The 14,043-nt window shown below is 39.9% G+C and overlaps 1 protein-coding gene across 1 annotated transcript in view; it reads left to right on the top strand.

The window, feature by feature from the left end:
- Positions 1-14,043, top strand: part of LOC126483786 (uncharacterized) — a 136,195-nt gene that overhangs the window by 110,473 nt on the left and 11,679 nt on the right. The window lies entirely within an intron of this gene.

The following is a 14,043-nucleotide window of genomic DNA, read 5'->3' as shown; positions in this document are numbered from 1 at the left end:
TGGGAGCATTAAAGCAAAAGGAGGAATGCTGAATTCTGTCTCCAAATGTTTACTGAAAAAGATGCAGAAGTATTGTCCTGGTTTAAATCTCACATTACTGCAAAGATGAACGATTAAATGTTAGTGTCAGCAGTGTTGATAAACAGCTAAAATCTCTGAAATTAAGCTAGGCTCCAGGCCCACCTGAAAACCATTTTACATTCTATACAGAATTTGCAGCTGACTGAGCTCCCCTTCTAATCACAGTATACAAGCTGACTACATGAAACACCCCTGAATTCCAAATGCAATTTTTAAAAAGCTATGAGATGTAGATACTTACAGTTTGTGACATCATGTGAAGTGATGCACAAGTATTGTATAAAAAAATAATAAATTTCTATATAAGCTCCTTCTGTAACCTGTAAAATGTTTAGACAACACTGTTGCACCACGAAATAACATACTGCTGCAGCAAAGTAAAAATTTAGACGCATTCGCTGGCAACACAAATAGCAGAGGAAAGCGAATCAAGCCATAACAGCTGGGTAGAGTTCCAACAAGGACAATCCACTGATATTACAGATATTATGGCCACACTAGCAAGCTAATTGTTACACACTGTATGTGAGTTGGGTGCTCTGAGACAATGCAGCAAAACAACACCACAGAGAGAGATGTAACATCATTATGGTGACTCTGCACAATTAAGAAAGAAACTTTGAGTTGAACACAAGAATAACTATTTAGTACACTGACACTGCAATATACACCAGCTACAGTGCCTGAAGTGTGAAGCTAAAACATTACGGGACATTCAGGAATGCTGACTAGAAGGGAAAAGTACATCAAGTGATGTGCCTGTTCCCCACAGTAACATAATGAACACAGGCCAGACCCTTATAAATATTACTCTTTCCCAGTGGAATTATCTTAGTCTGCAACCAAACAGGCCAGAGGAAGGATCTGTGTCAATCCATCATCTGTTCTTCTAGCTGTTGAGATGTTTTTATTTTCCACCACCGCCGTGTCGTCGTAGATTTCACAGTCCAGCTGATCCACCTCTGCATTGCAAATGTTTTGAGTGAAATGCCCAGTCGATGTGATGCTGTTTTCACGTCAATTCTACCAACATTGAGAGTTATTTAGTTCTCGGGGTTTTGTAAAATTTCTGGATTCATGTCTCGTCGCTGTGCAGCCTATGAAAAGGATTGCGGAAGACTCCCAAATAAATTCCAAAGCACAGTGCAGTTTTAATACCAATATATTTGCAGGACTCTGGTGTCCGAGCCTGGTGAACTGTACCGGTTAAAGTTGACGTCAAACGACACAGAGTTCACGCCACAAAAATCAACAAACGAGTGAGCCTACAATACATTTGCTCGCAACCATAGCCAAAAAATGAGTCCCCCAAGGCACCTGCGTGACCTCTATTTATACTTTTGTTAACAATTACATACAATGAAAAATGACAATTTTATGTAAAATCACAATTAAAAGTTAAACCGAATATGAGATACACATTGCTAAAAATTTACAATCTCAGTGCTGAACAAGGTGAACCTATTTTCAACTTAGTTACGAGTTAATATAACATTTTCTGACCAATTATGTTACTGGTAACAATTAATTTCTAAATTTGTTAATAACAAATCAACTAGTGCCTGAATTTTAGTGCTAACATATATCAGAGATTCAATTAACGTGCTTTATTTATATGTTCTATTTAATTTGCTGTAGTAATTTTATAATGAAAGGTTAACTGGTACATCCTGACCATGTGCTCTATTTCTTTCAATTAGTTACATTATTAATTTCACATTTATATTGTGTTTCTCACATAAAAACAATGTTAAATGGTTTTGGCACATTCAAAATACACACAGTGGCTTTTACACATATGGTTTCAGCAAAGCATCATTTTCGAATTATATGTATACTGGAATAGTGGTTATTTTTGTATGTAATTTGGAAACAGGTCACTTTACAATTGGACAATTAGGACTAGTGTTTATCTTTAATGCTCTCTGAGGGGTTCTGGTAGGTAGCAATGAGATTCCGTAATATTTCACCGTCAACAAGCTTTTGTGGAGCAGCTAGTCCCACACTGGGTTGTTCAACATTGTTACCACAGCACTGCCATCCATGCTAAGTCTGATAGGAAGGACTGTGGAGCAGCCATCTTTGATCAGCAGACCACTTGAGGTCCCTACTACAACTGCTGCCATCTTCCACCGTGACAGTCTCTGGTTCCCATCCAGAGACATGCAGGCACTCTTCTGTCATTGTGGGGGTGTACAGTTTAGAATGCCCCCTTCCAGCTCTATGGGTACCCTTCCTGTGTGCAATCTACAGTCTGGTCATGTGTGCCCTGGTTGCTACTTCCAAAGCTGTTAATGGCCCTGGACAGCACAGGCGATGCCATGAGCTAGCTTCGTTAAGCTGGTGGTCTTGTGACATCAATGGAGCTGACGCCCCCATCTCAACCAATGCTTCAGGCTGTCAGCCAAGAGATGGTCACCACATACCTTAGCTGGTGCCTGCTGCTGCTGTGCCTCCAGCACTGGCTGTCTCGAACATTATCACATCATTTGTGTAGTATGTCTTGTGTCAGACAAGTACACACTCACCTAGCCACTAAGCACCCAAATTCTGTGGTATTGCTTCAAGGCAGCCTGGCCTTAACCTCCTTCCAACTGACACCCAACGTAATGGCCAACTAAACCATCTGTATTGCATCTGGCATCAGAAGTGTTGCTTTCTGGCACTATTGCATCTGGTGTGAGAAGTTTTATCTACAATGTCATCAGCCGCCATACCTGAAGAAGACAGCTCGATTTCTACAGGGTTGCCGTTTCATCACCATGCTGTATGATAAGTGCAGAGTGTTTCTGACTGGAAGGGTCTTGGAGAACCAGTGGGTCTTAAGACAGATGTTTAATTGTAATCATAATTGCATGTATAGGATGAAGAAAGAGGGTGCATATGATGTTCTACAATTATGTGCATTGTTTGTGCTCTTGGAACAGGCTCTATACTTTATTGTAAGCAAGGCATGCAGCTCAGTGAGGTAAATATATGTTATGTTGCAATAAGTGCATGCTAGTAGTTTATTTAAAAGTCAACCTGTGTACACATAAGCAAATTTGGAGCAATTGGAGGCTATTACATCTTGTGAAGAACATTAAGGTCACTTATGGACAAGGCATACTAACTATGCTTTATGTAACCCCACAGGAAGAAATATGGAGAGGTTATGCCCAGATATCACAATGATCACTTCGTTAGTCCATCAGATCCTATCCACCATTATGGAAATGTTTGCAGGGGAAGCCATGAACATGTCTACTCCAGCGCAGTGATGCACTGTCCTGGGGGAAGATCACATTTGGCTGAAGGAGAAGCAGCTAAGGGACATAAAATTTCTCAGGCATGTCCAATTTAACATTCCTGTTACTGTTTGCTTGATGAAGAAAAATGGTCCAAAACTATGCTGTCTTTCATTTACGCACACAATACATTCATCTTTTTGCTTTCTCTGACATATTCCCTAATGCTGTGGAGGTTTCCCAAACCTGAGGTACAAATGTTGTGCCAATTAACCTACCCACATGTGTGGAGGATTGCTTTGTCAGAGAAAATTACAGTTCCATTTGCCTGATCCAGTGTAACATCTCAATAACAAATTTGTGGCAAAACTACAAGCTGTTCCACTTCAGTGCTTGCACAGTCTGGACTTTGTAAGCATGCAAGGAAAGTCATTTATGCAGCACCTTGGGAACTGTTGTGTGAGGAATTTTTAACTTTTGTGATGCTCAGTCAACTGACTTTGACAAGTGACTGTCTGTCTGTGCTCCCAGTGGCTAGGAACTTTTCATGATAAGCATTAATTGCCTCAATGTCTGGTGACTACCTTCAAAATTCATGTTAGAAATTTTTTGGACAGCAGTGCATTATTTCATTTCTATATAGCACACCATGCAGTGGGCTCTCTTTTGAGGTGTAGTCATTTCTGTTAATTATTTAGTCCATGAAACAAAAGAAAAGTAAACGTATAGAAAAGAAATCTACACACAACTTTCTGAGTTACTTTACAGGATGCTACAAACTAGAAGAACATATGTCTTATAGAATGTTTTTAACTGCATTTGGAAATTAGAGGGGTTCTTGTGGACATCCTATACATTGTACTACAGTACCTAACACAATTGTTTAGTGAGTGATGGATTGTTTCATGGGATCCTACTTCATTGCCTCTTTGTTCAACCAACCTCAATAACCTTAGATATCTTTCTATGGGGACACTGGAGTATTTCATACCATCAACAATGAGCACACATTACAGGAGTGTGTGTTACATGCATGTGACTAAATCCAAGGGCAGCCAGGTATGTTCACACAAGTTTATGATTCTTTGAAAAGGAAAGCTTAATGATGTGTGAGTAATAACTATACTGAGTAGCTCCTGCAATGCCAGCGTTTAGATGGGTATCATTAGACAGAACATCTCAACAAATATTCTTTTCCAGGCCTATGTTTATAGAGTTTTTTTCTAGTTTGGATCAGTTCTATCTCCAGCAAAAATATGGGACACTTTATTTAAACATCTTGTATAAATGACTTTTCATCATTTACTTATTAAGAAAAAATTATTCCTTGGTTAAATATGTAATTATCTTAATCAAACTCAGTAAGGATGCACCAACATAAGGAATGATAAATAAGATTTTCATTATAAGTTGTAATTGCTGTTCTGTAAATAGTGATCACTCATCTTAGTTAAATTATGTTTCTATACCGGTATCAATAATGACAGAGGATGGTAAAATGGAAATGTGTAATATTGAATGTTTAGAATTTTTGGGTGTGCATACTTATATAAGGACTTGTATGAAGCACTTATTTTGTTGGTGAAAGTCTCAGAAAGTGTGTTTACTAATTAACTCATCATAACTGCACCACTTGTGGGTCTAGACCTCAGATACCATGGTTAAATCCATATTATGTGTACTTTCATCCAAAAGAGCCTTGTTTTCTGTCAAAGGTTATGGTGGATATACTGGAGTACAGACAAGCTTTAAGATATTGTGATATTGTCTATACTTTTGCTGTTTCACATGATGGAGTTTGTTAAATTTACAAAGAGAAAAAGAATATAAAAGAATATGCAACTCCTGGGACAGCCACTGGAAATGGTTATAAAGAAAACAGTTCTATTGGCTTTTGGGAAAACACACACACACCTCCCTCTCTCTCTCTCTCTCTCTCTCTCTCTCTCTCTCTCTCTCTCTCTCTCTCCTCTTGCATTAATATGATGCAGCTGAAGATTTTACCTAATACTTTATACTATTTGTCTATGAAACTTGTGGAACTGGGGGAGACCACAGTTAGGACCTAGGTTCAGAATGGCTCATGATGCATAATCACACTGGTTAATATTACATCACAGTATATATAACACTGCCCAGCGTGAGGGTATAATATCAACTAGATATGTTACAATTTCAGTATCACTTACTCATACCTACCAGTAAAAACCTGACACCTACTACATTGTGTTCAGTGGCTAGAAGACACTGCAGCTAATAGCATCCATCCTGCTAACCTGATAGGCATCAAGACAATGTTGCTGATACCAAGCCACATAGAAAAAGAGGCAGTGACACAATGTACAAATTAAAGTATAAATTCTCCTAAACTAATCATAACTATAAATTATAACTTCAAACTTCATTAAATAAGAAAGAGAGCAGGGATGATATGAAGAACTACATATTCATTAGTCTTCTACCAATGGTAGACAACACTCTAAAACTCTTGCTAACTGTATAATAAAAACTATAGACCTGAACTAGGGAAAATAACAAGCTTGCACCTGAGGGGTGCCCAATGAGCGTATGTAGATGCACACTGAGCATAACATGAATGGACAGAAAAACAAACAAATGGATAAAAGAAAAGACATGAGTTGAGGATATGATTATGACTGTACAAAACTGAAATGAATATGGGCTGGGCAGAGAGTGGGATGGAATGATGAGACTTAGGACTGAGAAGATTCTGATATGGATTCCTCATGATAAGAAAAGACCCAGATGACTGGACAAATATGTATTGATGACATAAAGCGACAAGCCTGGCAAACTTAGAAGTAAAAAGATGATGAATGAAGTCTATGGAGAAGTCAGAAGCTACCTATACCAAGCAATAGATGATAAATGTCTTATGATGATATGACTTCATGACTATGTAGTAAAGATAAAATTTTTGGAACTTTATTTTTATGGAAACTGAGGTGACCAAGTCAAAGAACACAGAACAAATTTCATATCATGCTACCACATATATTTCAAGCTTCCTTTCTATAGTCTGAATAAAATTAATTATTAGTTCAAACTTGATGCCTTGGAAGTGATTTACTCCAATCATTATTCTCGGAGCTGTACACTAATAGTCCATGGTTGATAAACTCAGTTCATTTGCTGTGTATGAAAAGCGCACAGCAGCCAACACTGCTGGTCTCTTTGACTGCAACCAAAAACAGTGGGCAACCGTGTAGTTTTCATGAGCAGGCAGCCATTCCCTTTATGACAAAGCTGTAACTAACAGATGGGCAACAACAGCTATTGTGGCACTGCTGTAGTGGCAACTGGAAGAAATCACTTAACAAGTGGTTTTAATTAGACTATAGTCTCTGCTGTGCTGTAATACATGGGAAGCAACTGCCCATAGCACAATAGCTGGTGGACTTTTAATTACAGAAAGGAAATTTGTTTGAAATTTGTGGTAAGGACTATGGGATCAATTACAGTAAGGGATTGTCAGTATAAATACCAATAGTTACAAAACAGTTTCACTGTTCTAAGTTGCTTAAAATGGTCAGTATATTGACTGTTCCTTGAGAGCATATTTTCAAAAATCAAAATCTTAGATATTGACTAATTTGTGATTACATAAGAACATGGAACTAGATACATCTGTTGTCTGAAGCTGATTATAAAAAAGAAAGTCAGAACATACAACAAGAATAACATTAGATGGCAAACTACTGTTGTTGTTGTTGTTGTTGTTGTTGTTGTTGTCTTCAGTCCTGAGACTAGTTTGATGCAGCTCCCCATGCTACTCTATCCTGTGCAAGCTTCTTCATCTCCCAGTACTTACTGCAACCTACATCCTTCTGAATCTGCTTCGTTTATTCATCTCTTGGTCTTCCTCTACGATTTTTACCTTCCCCGCTGCCCTCCAATGACAAATATGTGATCCCTTGATGCCTCAGAACATGTTCTACCAACCGGTCCCTTCTTCTTGTCAAGTTGTGCCACTAACTCCTCTTCTCCCCAATTCTATTCCATACCTCCTCATTAGTTATGTGATCTACCCATCTAATCTTCAGCATTCTTCTGCAGCACCACATTTCGAAAGCTTCTATTCTCTTCTTGTCCAAACTATTTATCGTCCATGTTTCACTTCCATTTATAGCTACACTCCATACAAATACTTTCAGAAATGACTTCCTGACACTTAAATCTATACTCTATGTTAACAAATTTCTCTTCCTCAGAAACGCTTTCCTTGCCATTGCCAGTCTACATTTTATATCCTCTCTACTTCAACCACCATCAGTTCTTTTGCTCCCCAAATAGCAAAACTCATCTACCACTTTAAGTGTCTCATTTCCTAATCTAATTCCCTAGCATCACCCGATTTAATTTGACTACATTCCACTATCCTTGTCTTGCTTTTGTTGATGTTCATCTTATATCCTCCATTCAAGACATTGTCCATTCCATTCAACTGCTCTTCCAAGTCCTTTGCTGTCTCTGACAGAATTACAATGTCATCGGCGAACCTCAAAGTTTTTATTTCTTCTCCATGGATTTTAATTCCTACTCCAAATTTTTCTTTTGTTTCCTTTACTGCTAGCTCAACATACAGATTGAATAACATCGGGGAGAGGCTACAACCCTATCTCACTCCCTTCCCAACCACTGCTTCCCCTTCATGCCCCTCGACTCTTATAACTGCCATCTGGTTTCTGTACAAATTGTAAATAGTCTTTCGCTCCCTGTATTTTACCCCTGCCTCCTTTAGAATTTGAAAGAGAGTATTCCAGTCAACATTGTCAAAAGCTTTCTCTAAGTCTACAAATGCCTTTCCTTAATCTTTTTTCTAAGATAAGTCGTAAGGTTAGTATTGCCTCACGTGTTCCAACATTTCTACGGAATCCAACTGATCTTCCCCGAGGTAAATTTCTACCAGTTTTTCCATTCGTCTGTAAAGAATTTGTGTTAGTATTTTGCAGCTGTGACTTATTAAACTGATAGTTCGGTAATTTTCACATCTGTCAACACCTGCTTTCTTTGGGATTGGAATTATTATATTCTTCTTGAAGTCTGAGGGTATTTCGCCCATCTCATACATCTTGCTCACCAGATGGTAGAGTTTTGTCAGGACTGGCTCTCCCAAGGCCGTCAGTAGTTCTAATGGAATGTTGTCTACTCCCGGGACCTTGTTTCGACTCAGGTCTTTCAGTGCTCTGTCAAACTCTTCACACAGTATCTTATCTCCCATTTCATCTTCATCTACATCCACTTCCATTTCCATAATATTGTCCTCAAGTACATCGCCCTTGTATAGACCCGCTATATACTCCTTCCACCTTTCTGCTTTCCCTTCTTTGCTTAAAACTGGGTTTCCATCTGAGCTCTCGATATTCATGCAAGTGGTTCTCTTTTCTCCAAAAGTCACTTCAATTTTCCTGTAGGCAGTATCTATCTTACCCCTCTACATCCTTACATTTGTCCTCTAGCCATCCCTGCTTAGCCATTTTGCACTTCCTGTCGATCTCATTTTTGAGACGTTTGTATTCCTTTTTGCCTGCTTCACTTACTGCATTTTTATATTTTCTCCTTTCATCAATTAAATTCAATATTTCTTCTGTTACCCAAGGATTTCTACTAGCCCTCGTCTTTTTACCTACTTGATCCTCTGCTGCCTTCACTATTTCATTCCTCAAAGCTACCCATTCTTCTTCTACTGTAATTGTTTCCCCCATTCCTGTCAATTGTTCCCTTATGCTCTCCCTAAAACTCTGTACTACCTCTGGCTTAGTCAGTTTATCCAGGTCCCATCTCCTTAAATTCCCACCTTTTTGCAGTTTCTTCAGTTTTAATCTACAGTTCATAACCAACAGATTGTGGTCAGAGTCCACATCTGCCCCTGGAAATATCTTACTATTTAAAACCTGGTTCCTAAATCTCTGTCTTACAATTATACAATCTATCTGATACCTTTTAGTATCTCCAGGATTCTTCCATGTATACAACCTTCTTTTATGATTCTTGAACCAAGTGTTAACTATGATTAAGTTATGCTCTGTGCAAAATTCTACCAGGCGGCTTCCTCTTTCATTCCTTGCCCCCATTCCATATTCACCTACTATCTTCTCTTCCTTTTCCTACTATCGAATTCCAGTCACCCGTGATTATTAAATTTTCGTCTCCCTTCACTACCTGAATAATTTCTTTTATCTCATCATACATTTCATCAATTTCTTCATCATCTGCAGAGCTAGATGGCATATAAACTTGTACTACTGTAGTAGGCATGGGCTTTGTGTCTATCTTGGCCACAATAATGTGTTCACTATGCTGTTTGTAGTAGCTTACCCGCACTCCAATTTTTTTATTCATTATTAAACCTACTCCTGCATTACCCCTATTTGATTTTGTATTTATAACCCTGTATTCACCTGACCAAATGTCTTGTTCTTCCTGCCACCGAACTTCACTAATTCCCACTATATCTAACTTTAACCTATCCATTTCCCTTTTTAAATTTTCTAACCTACCTGCCCGATTAAGGGATCTGACATTCCACGCTCCAATCCGTAGAACGCCAGTTTTCTTCCTCCTGATAATGACGTCCTCTTGAGTAGTCCCCGCCCGGAGATCCGACTGGGGGACTATTTTATCTCGGGAATATTTTACCCAAGGGGACGCAATCATCATTTAACCATACAGTAAAGCTGCATGCCCTTGGGAAAAATTACGGCTGTAGTTTCCCCTTGCTTTCAGCCGTTCACAGTACCTGCACAGCAAGGCCGTTATGGTTAGTGTTACAAGGCCAGATCAGTCAATCATCCAGACTGTTGCCCCTGCAACTACTGAAAAGGCTACTGCCCCTCTTCAGGAACCACACGTTTGTTTGGCCTCTCAACAGGTACCCCTCCGTTGTGGTTGCACCTACGGTATGGCCATCTGTATCACTGAGGCACGCAAGCCTCCCCACCAACGGCAAGGCCCATGGTTCATGGGGGGGGGGAGAGGGGGGGGGGCAAATTACTGTAAGGTATTGAAAACATTAAGAAAACACCTTACTCTAAAAAATAAAAGAAGTATTTATTTCTATAATAACCGATATTTAGTTTCAGTAAAATGATGTTGCTAAAAAAGATTAAAGCAGTTATTGTTAAAAGGTACAGAATGGTGCCAATTCAAAAAGAAACAGCAAGTGACTAGCAAGCTATTCTACATCTACACATGAGGCCTGTTCTCTCCTCCACAACTGATCAATGTTCCTAATGCCGTTTTCAATTCCGGAAGCAGTCTCGATACACCTATTGCTGGATTGCACGAAGCACCGTCTGCAAATTTTCTTTAACCTCGTCTACTGTTGCATATCTTTGTCCTTTGGAAATAAAAAAAATGGTCCATAGGGGCCAGGTCTGGAGAGTATAGAGGATAAGCCAGCGCAGTGATTTTGTTTTTTGAGTAACAGTCTCACACAAACATTGGTCACAACGCCCATATAGTACTAGGGACAGAAAGTTGGCTGAAACCAGATGTAAATAGTAAAGAAATCCTAAACTCAGATTGGAATGTATACTGCAGAGACAGGCTGGACAGTGAAGGGGGAGGCGTGTTTATAGCGATAAGAAGTGCAATAGTATCGAAGGAAATTGACGGAGATCCGAAATGTGAAATGATTTGGGTGAAGGTCACGGTTAAAGCAGGCTCAGACATGGTAATTGGATGTCTCTATAGGCCCCCTGGCTCAGCAGCTGTTGTGGCTGAGCACCTGAAGGATAATTTGGAAAATATTTCGAGTAGATTTCCCCACCATGTTATAGTTCTGGGTGGAGATTTTGATTTGCCGGATATAGACTTGGAGACTCAAAAGTTCATAACGTGTGGCAGGGACAAAGAATCCAGTGAAATTTTTTTAAGTGCTTTATCTGAAAACTACCTTGAGCAGTTAAACAGAGAACCGAATCGTGGCGATAACATATTAGACCTTCTGGTGACAAACAGACCCGAACTATTTGAAAAAGTTAACGCAGAACAGGGAATCAGCGATCTAAAGCAGTTATGGCATCGATGATTTCAGCCGTAAATAGGAATATTAAAAAGGGTAGGAAGATTTTTCTGTTTAGAAAAAGTGACAAAAAGCAGATTTCAGAGTACCTGTTGGCTCAACACAAAAGTTTTGTCTCAAGTACAGATAGTGTTGAGGATCAGTGGACAAAGTTCAAAACCGTCGTACATAATGCGTTAGATGAGTATGTGCCAAGCAAGATCGTAAGAGATGGAAAAGAGCCACCGTGGTACAACAACCGAGTTAGAAAACTGCTGCGGAAGCAAAGGGAAATTCACAGCAAACATAAACATAGCCAAATCCTTGCAGACAAACAAAAATTACGCGAAGCGAAATGTAGTGTGAGGAGGGCTATGCGAGAGGCGTTCAATGAATTCGAAAGTAAAGTTCTATGTACTGACTTGGCAGAAATTCCTAAGAAATTTTGGTCTTATGTCAAAGCGGTAGGTGGATCAAAACAAAATGTCCAGACACTCTGTGACCAAAATGGTACTGAAACAGAGGATGACAGACTAAAGGCCGAAATACTAAATGTCTTTTTCCAAAGTTGTTTCACAGAGGAAGATTGCACTGTAGTTCCTTCTCTAGATTGTCGCACAGATGACAAAATGGTAGATATCAAAATAGACGACAGAGGGATAGAGAAACAATTAAAATCGCTCAAAAGAGGAAAGGCCTCTGGACCTGATGGGATACCAGTTCAATTTTACACAGAGTACGCGAAGGAACTTGCCCCCCTTCTTGCAGCGGTGTACCGTAGGTCTCTAGAAGAGCGTAGCGTTCCAAAGGATTGGAAAAGGGCACAGGTCATCCCCGTTTTCAAGAAGGGACGTCGAGCAGATGTGCAGAACTATAGACCTATATCTCTAACGTCGATCAGTTGTAGAATTTTGGAACACGTATTGTGTTCGAGTATAAGGATTTTTCTGGAGACTAGAAATCTACTCTGTAGGAATCAGCATGGGTTTCGAAAAAGACGGTCATGTGAAACCCAGCTCGCGCTATTCGTCCACGAGACTCAGAGGGCCATAGATACGGGTTCACAGATAGATGCCGTGTTTCTTAACTTCTGCAAGGCGTTCGATACAGTTCCCCACAGTCGTTTAAAGAACAAAGTAAGAGCATATGGACTATCAGACCAATTGTGTGATTGGATTGAGGAGTTCCTAGATAACAGGACGCAGCATGTCATTCTCAATGGAGAGAAGTCTTCCGAAGTAAGAGTGATTTCAGGTGTGCCGCAGGGGAGTGTCATAGGACCGTTGCTATTCACAATATACATAAATGACCTTGTGGATGACATCGGAAGTTCACTGAGGCTTTTTGCGGATGATGCTGTGGTGTATCGAGAGGTTGTAACAATGGAAAACTGTACTGAAATGCAGGAGGATCTGCAGCGAATTGACGCATGGTGCAGGAAATGGCAATTGAATCTCAATGTAGACAAGTGTAATGTGCTGCGAATACACAGAAAGATAGATCCTTTATCATTTAGCTACAAAATAGCAGGTCAGCAACTGGAAGCAGTTAATACCATAAATTATCTGGGAGTACACATTAGGAGTGATTTAAAATGGAATGATCATATAATGTTGATCGTCGGTAAAGCAGATGCCAGACTGAGATTCATTGGAAGAATCCTAAGGAAATGCAATCCGAAAACAAAGGAAGTAGGTTACAGTACGCTTGTTCGCCCACTGCTTGAATACTGTTCAGCAGTGTGGGATCCGTACCAGATAGGGTTGATAGAAGAGATAGAGAAGATCCAACGGAGAGCAGCGCGCTTCGTTACAGGATCATTTAGTAATCGCGAAAGCGTTACGGAGATGATGGATAAACTCCAGTGGAAGACTCTGCAGGAGAGACGCTCAGTAGCTCGGTACGGGCTTTTGTCAAAGTTTCGAGAACATACCTTCACCGAAGAGTCAAGCAGTATATTGCTCCCTCCTACGTATATCTCGCGAAGAGACCATGAGGATAAAATCAGAGAGATTAGAGCCCACACAGAGGCATACCGACAATCCTTCTTTCCATGAACAATACGAGAATGGAATAGAAGGGAGAACCGATAGAGGTACTCAAGGTACCCTCCGCCACACACCGTCAGGTGGCTTGCGGAGTATGGATGTAGATGTAGATGTAGATGTAGATGTAGAATGTGCAAGTGGATTGACGTGATGCAAGAGCCATAAAGTGTCTCTCCACATCTCAGGCTCTTTCCTTCTTACATTTTCTCGCAGGCGTCGCAACATGTCCCAATAGCATCAGCAGTTAACAGATTATCCCTGTGGCATAAATTCATGGTGAACCAATCCTTCAAAGTCAAAGAAAACTATCATCATGGCTTTGACATTTGATCTGACCTGACTACCTTTTTTTAGTCTTGGAGAACCTTTCCAACCCATTGTGAAGCTTGAACCTTGGTCTAATCATAACTGTAAACCCACGTCTCATCACCACTTATGATTCTCTGAAGGAACAACTCGTTTTCATTTGTGCGATCCAAAAGCTCTTCACTGATTGTGAGGCGAAGGTCTTTCTGGTCTTGACTCCTGAGCTGTGGGATGAACTTGGTGGCAACATGATACAGTCCAAGATGCTGTGTCAGGATTTCATGACATGATCCAACTGATATGTTACATTCTTCTGCAATCTCTTGGCAGTCAGTCTTCATTTGGCATGTACAAT

Source organism: Schistocerca serialis, chromosome 6 (genome assembly GCF_023864345.2).
Source record: "Schistocerca serialis cubense isolate TAMUIC-IGC-003099 chromosome 6, iqSchSeri2.2, whole genome shotgun sequence".
In the NCBI taxonomy this organism is placed as follows: Eukaryota; Metazoa; Arthropoda; class Insecta; order Orthoptera; family Acrididae; genus Schistocerca; species Schistocerca serialis.
This window is presented reverse-complemented; position numbering and strand designations above follow the sequence as displayed.